The sequence below is a fragment of the Ranitomeya variabilis genome, chromosome 7 (assembly GCF_051348905.1).
Source record: "Ranitomeya variabilis isolate aRanVar5 chromosome 7, aRanVar5.hap1, whole genome shotgun sequence".
Taxonomy (NCBI): Eukaryota; Metazoa; Chordata; class Amphibia; order Anura; family Dendrobatidae; genus Ranitomeya; species Ranitomeya variabilis.
This window is the reverse complement of record NC_135238.1, coordinates 133160889-133181180: the sequence shown is the minus strand read 5'-3', so window position 1 is coordinate 133181180 and position 20292 is coordinate 133160889. Positions and strand designations below refer to the sequence as shown.

Genomic DNA, 20292 nt, shown 5'->3' with positions numbered 1-20292 from the left:
TCGTCAAAGACGTCTTGATAATCAGAGAGGAACTCAGGGACTTCAGAGGGAATGGACGACGAAATAGAAACCAAAGGTACGTCCCCATGAATACCCTTACATCCCCAGCTCAACACAGACATTGCTCTCCAGTCCAAGACTGGGTTGTGAGACTGCAACCATGGCAATCCCAGTACCAAATCGTCATGTAAATTATACAGCACCAGGAAACGAATAATCTCCTGGTGATCCGGATTGATACGCATGGTTACTTGTGTCCAGTATTGTGGTTTATTATTAGCCAATGGGGTGGAGTCAATCCCCTTCAGAGGAATAAGAGTCTCCAAAGGCTCTAAATCAAAACCACAACGATTGGCAAAGGACCAATCCATAAGACTCAGAGCGGCGCCAGAGTCAACATAGGCGTCCGTGGCAATGGATGACAAAGAGCAAATCAGGGTTACAGACAAAATAAACTTAGACTGAATGGTGCCAATGGAAACAGACTTATCAAGCTTCTTTGTACGCCTAGAGCATGCTGATATAACATGAGTAGAATCCCCACAATAGAAACACAATCCATTCTTCCGTCTAAAATTCTGTCGCTCGCTCCTGGACAGAATTCTATCACACTGCATACTTTCTGGCGTCTTTTCCATAGACACCGCCAGATGGTGCACCGGTTTGCGCTCCCGCAGACGCCTATCAATCTGAATAGCCATTGTCATGGACTCATTCAGACCTGCAGGCAAAGGGAACCCCACCATAACATCCTTAACGGCATCAGAGAGACCTTCTCTGAAAGTTGCCGCCAAGGCGCACTCATTCCACTGAGTAAGCACAGACCATTTACGGAATTTTTGGCAGAAAACTTCAGCTTCGTCTTGCCCCTGAGATATTGCCATCAAAGTTTTTTCTGCCTGAAGTTCCAAATGAGGTTCCTCATAAAGCAAGCCCAAGGCCAGAAAAAACGCATCCACATCGCGTAACGCAGGATCCCCTGCTGGCAATGAGAAGGCCCAATCTTGAGGGTCACCCCTGAGCAAGGAAATCACAATCCTAACCTGCTGAGCAGGGTCTCCAGCTGAACGAGACTTCAGGGACAAATAAAGCTTACAATTATTTCGGAAATTCTGGAAGCTAGCTCTATTCCCTGTGAAGAACTCCGGCAAAGGAATTCTCGGTTCAGATACCGGAGCATGTACCACAAAATCTTGTAAATTTTGTACTTTCGTGATGAGATTATTCAAACCCGCAGTTACACTCTGGAGATCCATTATTGTCAGGTGCACACAGAGCATACAGAGATTAGGAGGAGAGAGAGAAAAAAGACTGCAGCAAGGCAGACTGGAAAAAAAAAAAAAAAAAAAAATTCCAGCAGACTTCTTATAACTCTCCTTTCTCAACCTGGGTCTTTAACACTTTATGGGCCGGTCAAACTGTCATGATCTCTGCAGGCAGAGATCATAGCAAGCCTATAGAGGGACAAGCTCTCGGAAGATGGAACTATACTGACCATGAACTAAGCCTGCCGCGCAACTAGAAATAGCCAGGTAGCATTTCCTATTTATCGCTAGATGCCCAGCTCTGGCCTAAGACCTAAATAGCTAGCAGAGGGAAATATAAGACCTGGCTCACCTCTAGAGAAATATTCCAAAGAAGACAGTAGCCCCCCACATATAATGACGGTGAGTTCAGATGAAACAACAAACGCAGCAGGAAAATAGTCTTAGCAAATTTGAGGTCCGCTTACTAGATAGCAGAAGACAGATAGTATACTTTCATGGTCAGCAGAAAAACACTAACAAAACACCATCCAGAGATTACCTTAAACTCTGGCATTAACTCATAACGCCAGAGTAGCAATCCCTGATCAACGAGAGCTTTCCAGACACAGTAACAAAACTTCAGCTGTGAACTGGAACAAATAGGCAAAACAAAACATGGACAAAAGTCCAACTTATCTAGTAGTTGTCTAGAAGCAGGAACAAGTACTGAGAGGCATCAGATAACATTGTTGACCGGCAAGAAACCACCAGAGAAATGAGCTTAAATAGCGACACCCACTACTGATGGAACCAGGTGAAACAGGAAAGAGGATGACAAGTCCAATTCCACAAGCGGCCACCGGGGGAGCCCAGAATCCAAATTCACAACAGTGTGCATATGTTTACAGTCGTTCTTCCTTTGCCTTATGCAATCTGCAACAATGTACTAGTACAATCAGTGGTGGATCAGTGGTATAACGGCAGAGAAAGGGTACGTACATCTATTGGCATGGCGCATACTCCCTGTGACACGCACGCTATATTAGGTATGCGTGTCATATCTAATAGGAGTGCGCATGAGCAATAGAAAATGGAGAATACCGTGGCGGTGTTGTTTCCTTCAGGTGGCACTGCGCAGAATCCTTATGATACGCAAGCTGTGAGATAGCTGCGTGTCATTAAAATCAAGACTGCGCATGAGCGGTAATATCTTATGCGTATCTGGACACACCATAACCCGGAAGTAAAAACATAGGGAATAGGCGATGGAGAACGTATGAATAAGAATAATAATATTGGGTACCTATCTAAATACGGCATCGCATGATTAAGTAATGTTACACTGGTGGTATCGACATTTTATTTAAAACTGGGGTATGAAACGCTGACTTGACCTGGAAGGAGTTCCGCTATATCTGTGTGTGGGCGGGACCTATTACGGCGCGTGGATTCAATGGTAGCTATATATGCTCGCACACTTTACCGCCGGCTCATGCTATTTATCTATATGGCATCTGGTGGCATTGAAGACCACATTATCCCCTCCTGATGAACCGTGCTAACGGGGAAACGCGTCGGGGCAATACCAGCACACGCTAAGTCATATTTTATATTGTATATTGGTATATTCTGATCCTTTAGGGCTGGTCCCTCGGTATTGTATATGTGACATTGAATGTTCATCATTGACATGGGACTAATACGGCTGTTGGCTGGACTGAATATCCATAATCTATTGGTGTTTAGCTATGTGCTGGATCATTAATGTAGCATTTGGAGGCACCTGTTAAAATTCTCCTATTCTTTGCATATATTTTGTAATATTCTATTTTTCTTCACCACTGTTCTCCGCTATATTGTTTTCCCACCTACATCTGGAGGGACATTGTAGGGAAGAAAGGGACAGCCTACGTTGAGTGGGGGTGCCAAAAAATCGTCTCTTAGGGTGCCAACCTCCACAGCAAGGCAGGCGAGAACAGTAGGTCATAGTATAGTAATTTAACAGGTGACCTAATTGTGTGGTATTGTATTTTTATGGTATTAAACCTAGGTTTGCTTTGGGTCAGGGTTTTATAAAAATTATTACTATATTAAAAGCTAAGTTTTAAGGGATTACATGTGCACAATATGATCAGAATTGTAGTATTCAGTCACTATGTGGTCTGGACACGGTGTTGTGGTATTTGTTCCTTGTATGTGATATTATTCGATCACTGTGGTGGTAATATGCGGTCTGGTCATGGTGTAGCGGTATTTGTTCTTTGTATATGATATTATTTGGCCACTGGTGGTAATATGTGGTCTGGACATGGTGCGGTGGTATTTGTTCGATGTATGTGATATTATTGGTCATTTTAAAAATTGAAAAATAAATAAAAATATACCTAAATTGTATTGCATATTTTAACAAATATTTAATAGGTTACAGCAGAGTAGGGCCCGGCCAAAAATGTCTACCGTGTTATGGTGGCGGCTTAAAAAATCTTTTGACCAAAACAAAAGCTGCTGGCTATATGTGTGATCTCGTGATGGGAACTGTTAATGTGTGATAGGTGAGAAGTGGAGTTTTTCCAAGAGAGAGCGGTGGGACTGTGGACAGTTAGAGGGGTGGAGCGTGGAGGCGGGGCTGGGGTGGAGCCTGGGCGGAGTCTCAAGGGGGCCCCGAAAATTTTGCCAGTATGGGGCCCCGAAATTTCTAGTGGCAGCCCTGGGTGTAGCCTCTACATAATGCTATGCAGGTTCCATTAGCTTCCACATGTAGGGAGATGTATGTGACTAGAAATTGCCACCAGTCTATGATAGGGAAACTGTAGATTCTTGGGGAGCACAAAATTGATTAAAATGCTTATATTGCAAGGTCCGGCCATTCAATTAACGCTGCATGCACTTGGCATCAGCCAGTTTCTGTACAAAATACAAATACAGAGTTCTATTAAGTGCATGGAGGGTGTCTGAATAGATGACATGAGGGGCCAGATTTGGAAGAAAATTTTAGAAAGGCTAAAAGGGGATTATTAGATAAGTGAGGTGAGGCGATAGGCCAGTCTAAAGAAAAGCATTTTTAGAGAACGCTTAAAACTGTGGGTATTGGAAACTAATTGAATTGTCTAGAGTAGTGCATTCGAGGTAATTGGTACAGCACATGAGAAGACTTGGAGAGAGGGAGTTTAGGATTATTGAGGATGTTAATCTTAGGTTGCTAGCAGTAGTAGACAGAGATGTGGGAAGAGATGCAGAGCGGTGCAGAACTCTGAAGAGCTTTGTGGGTGATAGTGATAACTAGTGTTGAGCGATACCGTCCGATACTTGAAAGTATCGGTATCGGAAAGTATCGGCCGATACCGGCAAAGTATCGGATCTAATCCGATACCGATACCCGATACCAATACAAGTCAATGGGACTCAAGTATCGGACGGTATCCCTGATGGTTCCCAGGGTCTGAAGGAGAGGAAACTCTCCTTCAGGCCCTGGGATCCATATTAATGTGTAAAAGAAAGAATTAAAATAAAAAATATTGCTATACTCACCTCTCCGACGCAGCCTGGACCTTACCGAGGGAACCGGCAGCGTTCTTTGCTTAAAATGCGCGCGTTTACTGCCTTCCGTGATTCCGCATTTTAAAATTACGTCGCGGCTTGTGATTGGTTGCGTGCCGCCCATGTGGCCGCGACGCGACCAATCACAGCAAGCCGTGACGTAATTTCAGGTCCTGAATGCCTAATTCTGCATTCAGGACCTGAAAATTACATCACGGCTTGCTGTGATTGGTCGCGTCGCGGCCACATGGGCGGCACGCAACCAATCACAAGCCGTGACGTAATTTTAAAATGCGCGCGTTTCCTGCCTCCCGTGACGTCACGGCTTGTGATTGGTCGCGTCGCCCATGTGACCGCGACGCGACCAATCACAAGCCGTAACGTAATTTTCAAATCCTGAATGCCTAGAATTAGGCATTCAGGGCCTGAAAATTACGTCACGGCTTGCTGTGATTGGTCGCGTCGCGGCCACATGGGCGGCACGCGACCAATCACAAGCCGTGACGTCACGGGAGGCAGGAAACGCGCGCATTTTAAGCAAAGAACGCTGCTGGTTCCCTCGGTAAGGTCCAGGCTGCGTCGGAGAGGTGAGTATAGCAATATTTTTTATTTTATTTCTTTCTTTTACACATTAATGTTGTTTCGATACCGATACCCGATACCACAAAAGTATCGGATCTCGTTATCGGAATTCCGATACCCGCAAGTATCGGCCGATACCCGATACTTGCGGTATCGGAATGCTCAACACTAGTGATAACTGATAAGTTTATATTGTACTCTGTAGTGGATGGGCAACCAATGATTGGCCCAGGGTAGAGGCATTGATGTAGTGGCTGGACAGGAATATGATCCTGTCTGCTATATTTAAGATGGATAGGAGGTTTAGCAAGAGGGAGACCAATTAGTAGAGCGTTGCAATCATCCAAACAACAATGAATAAGAACAACAGTAACATTTTTGCAGGATCAATGTAAAAAAGGTTGAAATCTAGAGATGTTTTTTAGGTGCTGGTGACATGTCACATTAAAGTAGGAAAAAACCCCAATGGTCAATTAAATTACTTGAAAATGAGCAAAAGTAATATTAATTTCAATTTACTGAATATCAACTAATAAAAATCAGGCATTGCAAAAAAGAAAATTACAAAGTCAAAGACATAACAAAAAAATTGAAAATAATTGAAAATAATTTGACCATAGGGACATGCTAACCTAAGGTTTATCCTGTATTTATGACCCCTGGATGAAGCATTTCATGCGAAACGTGCGTCGGGTGTGGTAGGTGCCTGGACTGTTATTGCCAAGTAAGTAAGGTATGTGACTCTGTTAAGTATGTGGTTTATGCCAATCACTTTTGTTGAACATTTGGGTCATAATTATGTGTTGCACATATGGTATATATCACTTTTGGGATTACTGTTGTCCAATTTATCTACATTAGGCATGTTTTTCCCCTGCTCATACTCTCATATATAGAGTGTTTGTTATCACTCTTGTTATTGCCTTGAGTCATATACACACACTGTGTGGTTTTTTTGTTCAGTCCAGGTGGATGTCCCATCTATTGTTGTTTATTTGTGGTGCTCACTGTTTTTTATTTATACATGTTTTTAATATTATTAAAATAAAGAATTTATTTTACTTTGTGGCTTTATTATTATTTTTTGGTGTTATATATATTGGATTCTTAACATTATAGGTATACAGTACTTGTGTCCTGTAATTAGCATTGCAGGTGTCTGTAAACTTGTAATCAGTCAGTCTGACTGCATTATAGAAAGTAGTCAGTGTGCTGTTTGATATTATGGTGTGCTTCAGACTGAACAAGCCTCAAAGCCTCAAAGAAAGGTGAGAAGAAAGTTGTTTCAGGAGTTTAGAATTTTTTTTTAGACAAACATGTAAAAGGTAAAGGCTATAAGACCACCTCCAATTAACTTGATGTTTTTATTGTTACAGTGCACATATTATTTGGACGTTTAACATCTATGCAACTATTGTCAGCCTCCCTGGATGTGGCTGCAAGAGTAAAATTGGTGACAAATTGAAGAAACATTAATATGAATGGTAACCAAAGATCTCAGGAGAAATTGCAAAAATAAAGGATACAAATTAAAGAACATTGTACCTATTGTGAAACATGGCAGAGAATCAGACGAATTTTGCTGCTGCTTATCTTTTCATTTTCACCTCACACCTCTCATTTTCACCTCAGTATATACATGTTTGTCATCTCCCTTATATATGGTATACACCTGTATGTCATCTCCTGTATATAGTATATACCTGTATGTCATCTCCCCTGTATATAGTATATACCTGCTGTGTGTCATCTCCCCTGTATATAGTATGTACCTGTATGTCATCTCCTCCTATATATAGTATATACCTGTATGTAATCTCCTCCTGTATATAGTATATACCTGTGTGTCATCTCACCTATATATAGTATATACTGTATCTGTTTGTCATCTCCTCCTGTATATAGTATATACCTGTATGTCATCTCCTCCTATACATAGCATATACCTGTATGTCATCTCCTCCTGTATATACTATATACCTGTAGGTAATCTGCTCCTGTATATAGTATATACCTGTGTGTCATCTCCTCCTGTATATAGTATATACCTGTATGTCATCTCCCCTGTATGTAGTATATACCAGTGTGTCATCTCCCCTGTATATAGTATATATGTGTGTGTCATCTCCTCCTGTATATAGTATATACCTGTGTGTCATCTCTCCTGTATATAGTATATATCTGTGTGTCATCTCCTCCTGTATATAGTATATACCTGTGTGTCATCTCCCCTGTAAATAGTATATATCTGTATGTCATCTCCTCCTGTATTAGACCTCGTTCACACGTTATTTGGTCAGTATTTTTACCTCAGTATTTGTAAGCTAAATTGGCAGCCTGATAAATCCCCAGCCAACAGTAAGCCCACCCCCTGGCAGTATATATTAGCTCACACATACACATAATAGACAGGTCATGTGACTGACAGCTACCGGATTCCTATATGGTACATTTGTTGCTCTTGTAGTTTGTCTGCTTATTAATCAGATTTTTATTTTTGAAGGATAATACCAGACTTGTGTGTGTTTTAGGGCGAGTTTCGTGTGTCAAGTTGTGTGTGTTGAGTTGCGTGTGGCGACATGCATGTAGCGACTTTTGTGAGATGAAATGACAGAAAAAAGACTCGCACATCCTAACTAGTGTTAATAGGTGCATACCAGGAGCAGCTACCTCCATACATAAATATACAAAAAAGGTTGCACTCTATCGTGCCAAAGCATGTCTAATATGGAATACTTGAAATTTGAATAGCAAAATGGCTTTTGAACATTAGAAAATTATTTAAGAGACGCTTAGCACAGAATTTGATATAATCAAATAGTGTGTGCCCATCAACCGACGTCAAGGTGGTCTCATAAACTGATGGGTCCCTGACCTCCCTGTCCAAATGTGAACACTTACCAAAGGCCAATGTCTGTATGCCTGGGTGAATGTGAAAACCTCTGTTCAGCACAGCCTACATGTGAGTTGGCCGGGACCAAGTGTAATGAGATGCAATTAAAAACCACATGGTGATGGGAGATGAGTTTTGTGTGGCGACATGCGTGTAGCAACTTTTTGTGTGTCGAGTTGCATGTGACAGGTTAGTGTAGCAAGTTGTGTGCAGCAAGTTTTGCGCATGGCGAGTTTTGTGCATGGCGAGTTTTATGTGTGGTGCCTTTTGAGTATGTGCAAGTTTTGTGTGAGGCAACTTTTGCATGTGTTGCAACTTTTCTGCATGTGGCAATTTTTCCGCGTGTGCAAGTTTTGCGTGTGGCGAGTTTTCCATGAGGTGAGTTTTGCGCGTGGCGAGTTTTGAGCGGCGACTTTTGTGTTTCGGCTTTTATGTGGCGAGGTTGGTGTATGTGTGGTGAAATGTGCGCTGAGGGTGGTATATGTGTTCAAGCACGTGGTAGTGTGTGGCGCATTTTGTGTGTGTGTTCATATCCTAGTGGTGGTGTGGTGATTATACCATGTCGGGGCCCCACCTTAGCAACTGTACAGTATATACTCTTTGGCGCCATCGCTCTCATTCTTTAAGTCCCCCTTGTTCACATCTGGCAGCTGTTAATTTGCCTCCAACACTTTTCCTTTCATTTTTTCCCCATTATGTAGATAGGGGCAAAATTGTTTGGTGAATTGGAAAGCGCGGGGTTAAAATTTCACCTCACAACATAGCTTTGACGCTCTCGGGGTCCAGACGTGTGACTGTGCAAAATTTTGTGCCTGTAGCTGCGACGCCTCCAACACTTTTCCTTTCACTTTTTCCCCATTATGTAGATAGGGGCAAAATTGTTTGGTGAATTGGAACGCGCGGGGTTAAAATTTCACCTCACAACATAGCCTATGACGCTCTCGGGGTCCAGACGTGTGACTGTGCAAAATTTTGTGGCTGTAGCTGCGACGGTTCAGATGCCAATCCCGGACATACACACATACACCCATTCAGCTTTATATATTAGATATAGATATAGATATATATATATATATATATATATATATATATATATATATATATATATATATATGCATATATATATACATGCGCAGTGGATAGTGGATGACGCCGATATCATGATACTGTGTCCTCCATGGGCCTGCCATGAGCTGTGGGTGAGTGGCCAATAATATTGGCATTATGTAAATATAATGAAGACAGATGGGAGATCATTTATTCTTAATATCATGGATAGTTAAAGCAATATAGCTTAAGCAGAAACTGGGAGTTGAGAGTTATTTTCTTTTTTTGCACATATGCACAGAGCACAAGGCACTTTATACAGAGGTAATGTACACTAGCAGATGATTTGTATTATTAATGTTTTATTGCTAATTTCTATATATTAAATCTAATTGGAAGTAATGTAACACATGTTGAAACACGCTTGAATAGGTAGAAGGTATGATTACTCACTGCTTGAGAAAGGCTCAGATTGAGCTGAAACGTCGCCCGGCTATGTGGGTCGATTAAACCTGCCACATGTTTTTCACCTTACTATGGAGTGCTGCCTCTTTTTTGAGTCTCTCTCTCTCTCTCTCTCTCTCTCTCTCTCTCTCTCTCTCTCTATATATATATATATATATATATATATAGTCATATGGACTTTACTGGTACTAGGGTTGCTGTATTGTCATTTTTTGACTTTTAAATGTTTTTATTCACTGTGTGCTTTTTGTGGTCAGTGAATTTGAATATCACAAGATATGTTCATCTCTACATTGGACTATTCTATAGTGTCTTATATGAGCTCTAATCTGCATATTATTGATCATCTTTAGAAGCAGCTGAAACATACAGTGTGGGGAAGGCATCTTTGTACCTTAGACAGCTGCTCATTCTTAGGAAGGAAGGCTGCCGGAAAGAAGCAGGGCGCGTCCGAGGGTTAGTATATTCCTATTAGGTATATACTCACCCTCGGACGCGCCCTGCTTCTTTCCGGCAGCCTTCCTTCCTAAGAATGAGAGCGTGAAGGACCTTAGATGACATTGCGGCTTGTCCATGTGACCGCTCGCGACCAATCACAAGCCGCGACGTCACCGCAGGTCATTCACGCGCTCATTCTTAGGAAGGAAGCCTGCCGGTTAGTACCAGGGCGCGTCCGAGGGTGAGTATATCAATATTTTTTACTTTGATTCTTTATTTTACACATTAATATGGATCCCAGGGCCTGAAGGAGAGTTTCCTCTCCTTCAGACCCTGGGAACCATAGTATCCCATTGCACTGCATTGGGTTTCGTGTTTCGGCCGACCCCGACCCCGACTTTTTTATAGGATCGGCCGATTTCACTCGACCCGACTTTTGAGAAAGTCGGGTTTCGTGAAACCCGACCCGATCCTATAAAAATAAAAGTCGCTCAACCCTACTCAAAAGCCATGTCAGGTTTTCATTAGTTGATATTCAGTAATTTTAAATTCAAAATTATTTTTGGCAGGTTCAACTTATTTCAGTGACAGCTGTGGGTTTTTTCTTATCTTAACAGAAGAGTACCAACAATTTTGTTCATGTAAGTTGGAATTATACAAGCTGTATTAAACTATATTGGCAAAATATGCAATCTGGGGCTTTTGTTAATATGGATCCTGTGAAGCTTCCTTTGGTGGGGTAAAGTGTGGCAAGGAACTGTAGCCCCCCTCCTCACCTGGACAACTAGGATCCTATACTTACATTGGAACATGATCTGGTTCAACTCTTGAACACTACTGGGTAAGATTGTTGATGTTATTATTTGTTATCCACACTATTATACTGTATATCAGGACACAATTCCATCTGTTCTAGCATTTTTTACTTGGACAGCAAGTATTATGCAAAAAGACTTTACTCCTATTTGTTCTTGTTATGCAAGGCTGTCAGTATTTATATGAACTCATATGGGATTTGATACTACTCTGTCACCAAACCTTTTTTGAGGCAGGAAGTTAATCTCTTCCAAGCTACAGTACATATCACTACACATTAATGGCGGTCTCTATGTGACTTGATATGCAGCTTTTTGTTTTGTTATGTCATTTGCCTCATTAGTCTCAGGGCTTTTTACACTTTAAGATATATATTAAATACATTATTTCATACATCTAACTTGCTTATTCCATATATTTTTAAAAACCTTTTTATTTACTTTCTATAGGCTTCAATAGTCTCCATGGGAGACTAGAAGCTGCGATCTTCTTATCACTTGTGCTACACATAGCAGATTGTAGACTGTAGTTTTGGACACTAGTCTTGATACACAGTGTGCTGGAATAAGATGTGCCAAATTCATCATGAAATGTGTGCCTCTTAATTCATTTAGAGCGCGTGCCACTTAATTAATTTAGAGCATCTTTTATCTGCAGTCAGCCATCGTAAGAAATGTACTCCAATCAGGGGCTAGTACATTTCTGACATCATTTATGCCTCCTAGTGGTGAAGCTCCATCCTCTTTTCAAAAAGCAGAGCTGACTGGGATTGCCCAAATTTCACATTTTTGCGCAATTTTGAGTTCAGTAAATGTTTTGAAACATTTCAAGCAGAATTCTGTTTAACCCCGTCACCACCTTTGGATTTTCCGTTTTTGCGTTTTCATCTTTTGCTCCCCTTCTTCTCAAAACCATAACTTTTTTTTATTTTTCAGTCAATATGTTCGTGTGAAACTTTGTTTTTTGTGGGATGAGTTGTACTTTTGAAGCACACCATTGATTTTTACCATGTAGTGTACTGGAAATAGGAAAATCCCAAGTGCGGTGAAATTCCAAAAAAGCACAATTCTACAATTATTATTATTTTTTTTACCATGTTCCCTAAATGCCATTATGATTCTCCAGGTCATTATGAGTTCATAGATACCAAACATGCATGTTTGTTTTTTATTTAAGTGATGAAAAAATTAAAAATGTGCTATAAAACAATTTATGAGATAATCTTATTAATTCTAAAGATAAAAAGGGGAAACACTGGCGCTACAGGCAGTTGCTGGTGAAGAGACAATTGCTTACTGTAGAATGCTGCTGGTGAATACAGCAGGTTCTGTGTGGACCTGTTAGATAAGTAGTATAGATACTTGGTAAAAAAATATATATAGCATTCACCTGCGCTGTCTACATTACATAATCAAAAAATAAATGTGTGTAGTAAAGTGGATATAAGTTCAAAAAGCACTTACTCATTAGATCATCATTGATGATGAGGTAGATTTTTTGACAAACCCTTATAGGTGCTGGTAGAATCTTTTTAAAGGATAAGAGAGAGAAAAAAAACCAGATGCTTTTATGTTAATCAAATTCTTAAATATAGTAGAATAGTGAGATACAGAATTTCTACTCACTTAGGTACTGAATGGCAAAATGCGGTTGGGGACGTGATTCTTTTGTGCTCACAATTATTACTGGTGTCGTGATGGCTAAAAGTGCTTTTTCCAAGGCTGAACGGTTCCTCCTGCTTAGAAGGATATACACCCTTTTACAAGTGTGATTCTAAATGTCTGTGATCCTGTTCTCACAACGTTAAGTATACTAACTACTGATAACCTCAGGAGTGAAGCAAGGTTTCGTTGGTGGTGAGTATGTAAGTTGCCATCAGGTGGTGTTTAAAGTAGGTTACTTTAACCCCTTTCTGACATTAGACGTACTATCCTGTCGAGGTGGGGTGGGCCCATATGACCACTGACGGGATAGTACGCCATATGCGATCGGCCGCACTCACTGGGGGGCGCTCGGCCGATCGCGGCCGGGTGTCAGCTGACTATCGCAGATGATATCCGACACTATGTGCCAGGAGCAGTCACGGACCACCCCCGACACATTAACCCCCGGCTCACTGCGATCAAACATGATCGCAGCGTTCCGGCGGTATAGGGAAGCATCGTGCAGGGAGGGGGCTCCCTGCGTGCTTCCCTGAGACCCCCGGAGCAACGCGATGTGATCGCGTTGCTCCAAGGGTCTCTTACCTCCTCCTCGCTGCAGAAGGTCCAGATCCAAAATGGCCGTGGCATCCGGGTCCTGCAGGGAGGTGGCTTCACAGCGCCTGCTCAGAGCAGGCGCCGGGAAGCCTCCAGTAGCTGTGCGCGTCAGATCGTCGATCTGACACAGTGCACAGCAAAGTGTCAGATCAGCGATCTTACACTATAACATGATGCCCCCCCGGGGCAATGTTATAGTGTAAAAAAAAATATTCACAAGTGTAAAAAAATAAAAAAAAATTCAAAAAAAATAAAAATATTGTTCCTATAAATACATTTCTTTATCTAAATTAGAAAAAACAATAAAAGTACACATATTTAGTATCGCCACGTCCGTAACGACCCAAACTATGAAACTGTCCCACTAGTTAACCCCTTCAGTGAACACCGTAAAAACAAATGAGGCAAAAAACAACGCTTTATTATCATACCGCCAAACAAAAAGTGGAATAACACGCGATCAAAAAGACGGATATAAATAACCATGGTACCGCTGAAAACGTCATCTTGTCCCGCAAAAAACAAGCTGCCACAAAGCGTCATCAAAGAAAAAATATAAAAGTTATAGTCCTCAGAATAAAGCGATGCAAAAATAATTATTTTTTCTATAAAATAGTTTTTGTCGTATAAAAGCGACAAAACATAAAAAAAGATATAAATGAGGTATCGCTGTCATCGTGCTGACCCGAAGAATAAAACTGCTTTATCCATTTTACCAAATGCAGAACGGTATAAACGTCTCCCCCAAAAGAAATTCATGAATAGCTGGTTTTTGGTCATTCTGCCTCACAAAAATCAGAATAAAAAGCGATAAAAAAAGTCACATGTCTAAAAATGTCAACAATAAAAACGTCAACTCATCCCGCAAGAAACAAGACCTCACATGACTCTGTGGACCAAAATATGGAAAAATTATAGCTCTCAAAATGTGGTAATGCAAAAAATATTTTTTGCAATAAAAAGCATCTTTCAGTGTGTGATGGCTGCCAATCATAAAAATCCACTAAAAAAAACCGCTATAAAAAGTAAATCAAACCCCCCTTTATCACCCCCTTAGGGAAAAATTAAAAAAAATTATTTATTTCCATTTTCCCATTAGGGTTAGGGCTAGGGTTAGGGTAAGGGTTAGGGCTAGGGTTAGGGCTAGGGTTAGGGCTAGGGTTAGGGCAAGGGATAGGGTTAGGGCTGGGGTTAGGGCTAGGGTTAGGGCTAGGGTTAGGGTTAGGGTAAGGGTTAGAGCTAGGGTTAGGGTTAGGGCAAGGGTTAGGGCTAGGGTTAGGGTTAGGGCTAGGGTTAGGGTTAAGGCTACAGTTAGGGTTGGGGCTAAAGTTAGGGTTAGGGTTTGTATTACATTTAAGGTTGGGAATAGGGTTGGGATTAGGGTTAGGGGTGTGTCAGGGTTAGGGGTGTGGTTAGGGTTACCGTTGGGATTAGGGTTAGGGATGTGTTTGGATTAGGGTTTCAGTTATAATTGGGGGTTTCCACTGTTAATTCACATCAGGGGCTCTCCAAAAGCGACATGGCATCCGATCTCAATTCCAGCCAATTCTGCGTTGAAAAAGTAAAACAGTGCTCCTTCCCTTCCGAGCTCTCCCTTGCGCCCAAACAGGGGTTTACCCCAACATGTGGGGTATCAGCATACTCAGGACACATTGGACAACAACTTTTGCAGTCCAATTTCTCCTGTTACCCTTGGAAAAATACAAAACTGGGGGCTAAAAAATAATTTTTGTGGAAAAAAAAAAGAATTTTTTATTTTCACGGCTCTGCGTTATAAACTGTAGTGGAACACTTGGGGGTTCAAAGTTCTCACAGCACATCTAGATAAGTTCCTTGGGGGGTCTAGTTTCCAATATGGGGTCATTTGTGGTGGTTTCTACTGTTTAGGTACATTAGGGGCTCTGCAAATGCAATGTGACGCCTGCAGACCAATCCATCTAAGTCTGCATTCCAAATGACGCTCCTTCCCTTCCGAGCTCTGCCATGGGCTCAAACGGTGGTTTCCCCCACATATGGGGTATCAGCGTACTCAGGACAAATTGAACAACAACTTTTGGGGTCCAATTTCAACTGTTATATTTGGAAAAATACAAAATTGGGGGCTAAAAAATAATTTTTGTGGAAAAAAATAATTTTTATTTTCACGACTCTGCGTTATAAACTGTAGTGAAACACTTGGGGGTTCAAAGCTCTCACAACACATCTAGGTGAGATCCTTAGGGGGTCTACTTTCCAAAATGGTGTCACTTGTGGGGGGTTTCAATGTTTAGGCACATCAGGGCCTCTGCAAACGCAACATGGCATCCCATCTCAATTCCTGTCAATTTTGCATTGAAAAGTCAAACGGCGCTCCTTCCCTTCCAAGCTCTCCCATGCGCCCAAACAGTGGTTTACCCCCACATATGGGGTATTGGCGTACTCAGGACAAATTGTACAACAACTTTTGCGATCCAATTTCTTCTCTTACTCTTGGGAAAATAAAAAATTGGGGGCAAAAGATCATTTTTGTGAAAAAATATGATTTTTTTATTTTTACGGCTCTGCATTATAAACTTCTGTGAATCACTTAATGGGTCAAAGTGCTCACCACACATCTAGATAAGTTCCTTTGGGGATGTACTTTCCAAAATGGTGTCACTTGGGTGTTCAAAGTTCTCATAACACATCTAGATAAGTTCCTTGGGGGGTCTAGTTTCCAATATGGGGTCACTTGGGTGGGGTTTCTACTGTTTATGTACATTAGGGGCTCTGCAAATGCAATGTGATGCCTGCAGACCAATCCATCTAAGTCTGCATTCCAAATGATGCTCCTTCCCTTCCGAGCTCTGCCATGCGCTCAAACGGTGGTTCCCCCCACATATGGGGTATCAGCATACTCAGGACAAACTGGACAACAACTTTTGGGGTCCAATTTCAACTGTTACCCTTGGAAAAATACAAAACTGGGGGCTAAAATATAATTTTTGAGGAATTTTTTATTTTATTTTCAATGCTCTGCGTTATAAACTGTAGTGAACGCAAAGCTCTCACAACACATCTAGATGAGTTCCTTAGGGGGTCTACTTTCCAAAATGGTGTAACTTGTGTGGGGTTTCAATGTTTAGGCACATCAGGGGCTCTCCAAATGCAACATGGCGTCCCATCTCAATTCCTGTCAATTTTGCATTGAAAAGTCAAACGGCGCTCCTTCCTTTCCGAGCTCTCCCATGCGCACAAACAGTGGTTTACCCCCACATATGAGGTATCAGCGTACTCAGGACAAATTGGACAACAGCTTTTGAGGTCCAATTTATTTTCTTACCCTTGGCAAAATAAAAAATTGGGGGCAAAAAAAATCATTTTTGTGAAAAAATATGATTTTTTATTTTTACGGCTCTGCATTATAAACTTCTGTGAGTCACTTAATGGGTCAAAGTGCTCAACACAAGTGCCATCTCAATTCCTATCAATTTTGCATTGAAAAGTCAAATGGCGCTCCTTCGCTTCCGAGCTCTGCCATGCGCGCAAACAGTGGTTTACCCCCACATATGGGGTATCAGCGTAAGCAGGAAAATTGTGCAACAACTTTTTTGGTCCAATTTCTCCTGTTACCCTTGGTAAAATAAAACAAATTGGAGCTGAAGTAAAATTTTTGTGAAAAAAAGTTAAATTTTCATTTTTATTTAAACATTCCAAAAATTACTGTGAAACACCTGAAGGGTTAATAAACTTCTTGAATGTGGTTTTGAGCACCTTGAGGGGTACAGTTTTTAGAATGGTGTCACACTTGGTTATTTTCTATCATAAAGACTCCGCAAAATGACTTCAAATGAGATGTGGTCCCTAAAAAGAAATGATGTTGTAAAAATGAGAAATTGCTTGTCAAATTTTAATCCTTATAACTCCCTAACAAAAAAAATTTTGGTTACAAAATTGTGCTGATGTAAAGTAGACATGTGGGAAATGTTACTTATTAAGTATTTTGTGTGACATATCTCTGTGATTTAACTGCATAAAAATTCAAAGTTGGAAAATTGCAAAATTTTCAAAATTTTTGCCAAATTTCCATTTTTTTCACAAATAAATGCAGGTAATGTCAAAGAAATTTTGCCACTGTCATGAAGTACAATATGTCATGAGAAAACACTGTTAGATTCACTGGGATCCGTTGAAGCGTTCCAGAGTTTTAACCTCATAAAGGGACAGTGGTCAGAATTGTAAAAATGGGCCTGGTCATTAACGTGCAAACCACCCTTGGAGGTAAAGGGGTTAAATAGAGACAGTTACTGTGCATAAAAACTGAGTGGCAATCTTCCTCCAGTGAGACAGTTAATAGTACTGATATATCACGGCTTATGCATGCATATGTAATTGGGCTGTACTCACTGTCTCGCTGGTATAGAGAGGAGCGGTTCCGAGGAATCTGTGTTGCCGCTGTTCCGCCACCGTAGCAGGACGGTGGGTTATAACGATAGATGCAGCAAGAGCCACAAGACCGTGAAACCTCGCGTGCCCCGGCCGGAAGCAACGCTGAGGTAAGTGATTTTGAGATTGTTTTTTCATGACACATTATACTTTATGATAATGGTAAATTTAGGTCAATATGTTTTGTGTTTATTTACAAAATAATATCAAAAATTTGAGAAAAATGTTAAAAAATTTGCAATTTTCAAACTTTGAATGTTTATCCCTTTAATCCAGATGGCCATACCACAGCCAAACATTAATAAATAACATTTCCCTCATGTCTGCTTTACATCAGCACCATTTGTAAAATGTTATTTTATTTTGTTAGCATTTAAGGAGGTTTAAAAATGTAGCTTCATTTTTTCAAGGAAATTTATAAAATTTATTTTTTTAGGGACTTATCTATGTTTGAAGTGACTTTAGGGGTCTGATACATTGGGAAACCCCCAAACGTGATACCATTTTAAAAACAGTACCCCCTGGCATATTGAAAACTGCAGTCAGGTAGTTTATTAACCCTTCAGGTGCTTTACAGGAATTAATGCAAAGTGGTATGACAGAAATGAAAAAGTGTATTTTTACCACCTAAATGTCTCTAACTTCTGAACAGATTACTACAGCCGTCAGACTCTAAGGCCACTATTTGGTCATGAAGTGCCATGGCAAACATCAGGACCACACAATCATGATCTGAGGGCATCAATTTGGATAAAGAGGAAGCCCCCACAGTCTGTTAACCACTTATAATGATGTAGTCACTATTGACAGCAGCATCTAAGGGGTTAAACAGATTTGGATGGTGCAAACACTGATCGTGGCTGATGCAGCAAGTTGTCAGCTATAGTGCACAGCTGACAGCTGCTGGATTGTCACCTGTATGGGGATGCTATTCTCTCATATCTCAGGTCAGTTTAAAGACGTATTGGCGGTCATTTAGGGGTTAAAAATCAGTTCCGTCTTTTGATATCTATTTAAAAAATCTTGTTCTAATAGAATCCATTAACCATATTCTTAAAAATTGCCCTCTTGATTAGACCTTGTGTGATCATAAAACTTCAGTAGAGACTTGAATGGATCTAGACAAAAAAAAAATTGCCTAATGGATAACCCAACAGACCATGGTAACCTCAGCTGGCATTTGTGACTCAGCCCTATTGTGTGCCCGTTTGTGGTTCCCTTGTCTTTTTCCTGTACAGAAAGCTCGGTGGTGTTTCGTTTCCTTTAATATAAAAGCTCAGCACTAGCTATATAAGGACGCAGAGTCGCTCTGCACAGACACTTGTGTATCTAAACAGTATAAATAAAAGCTGTTAAATAAAACAGCATGATTCAATCCAAATCTACTTTGTTATACTTGCATACTTGAATCCTGAACACACACAGTCAAGGAAACAATATATTACAATTACATGGCTGCAGGCTATCATGTCACTACAGTTTCAATGCAAACTAATAGATGCCTGTGCTGCAAATTAACCATTTTTTTTTCAGATGAAAAGATATTTTCAGTGAAGAAAGAGTTAAGTGTTTCTTTTCCTATCAAAACCAAAGTGTTCCTTAATCTTAATCCCTGACTACAAAGAGGGGATGTGTCAGCGGAAAATAATGAATCAAGCAGCATCGTTTTTATTTTTGATGGAAAGCTATGGTGTTAGGAGAGTGGCATGCCAAGCCATTGAAGTTAGAGAAGAGTAAAACCATCTCAGGCTCCAATATTCAGTAAGCGTGTCTTGCTTAGTCACCAAATGAAAAAAAGAGCTTTGAACAAAGGATTTCTGTCTGATCTTCCTTCTTCTATAAACTTGCAGGCAGAGATGCATTCATATAACTAATGTATAATGTATTAATGTCACTCACATCATTATTTATTTCACTGCATTTTACAACAGATTCCCTGGAAGGATTAATAGGACGGATGAATGGGAGTGCTTACTGAATCTAGCAGTAAAACTCCATCTGACAGCACATGTACGTGTCTTACTTCTTTATAGGAAGAATGCAGAATTAGGTAAACCCAATGTAAGTGTTCGCTAAATAATATTTTGAGGTGTTGTATTATCAGTCCAGATGCTTCTTTTTACATTACAAAAGAGAAAATCTGTGAATACTGTTGACGTTCTGCAAATTTCTGAATTTTTGCCTATATCTTTTAGCTTTATATACTCATATCATGCACAACTCAAACAATAGATAAAGATAATAATCCAGAAAAGATGTAATATCTTTTTCTGAAAGTGAAAAAATGACCACAAATCCCAAACTTGTGAGAGTAGCTAGATCTCCTAACTGGGCATGGTTTATCACAAAATAATAATAAAAAAATAATCTTTTTAATATATTATTGTTAGGGCCACCAAAATATCAAAGATAACAAGAAAGAACAATTTAAGCCAGAATTCTGGTGTAATCCCTTTGATAAATTAGAGCCAATATTTCCAGACTTCTCTTTTCTATGTTTTCGGCAGCCCACTAATTAGAGAGACATCATTGTCAGAAACTCTATGTCTTCTTCAATGTTTACCTGTTACAAGATAGAAATGTAGATCTGTCCCTACATATATAG

The 20292-nt window shown here is 40.4% G+C and overlaps 1 long non-coding RNA gene across 1 annotated transcript in view; it reads left to right on the top strand.

The window, feature by feature from the left end:
- LOC143785524 (uncharacterized) overlaps positions 1–17744 on the top strand; it is a 257155-nt gene extending 239411 nt beyond the window's left edge. Inside the window, exon 3 of the long non-coding RNA XR_013218006.1 lies at positions 17665–17744. This is a non-coding gene — a long non-coding RNA (uncharacterized LOC143785524). The remainder of the gene's footprint in view (positions 1–17664) is intronic.
- Positions 17745–20292: the final 2548 nt, after the last annotated feature.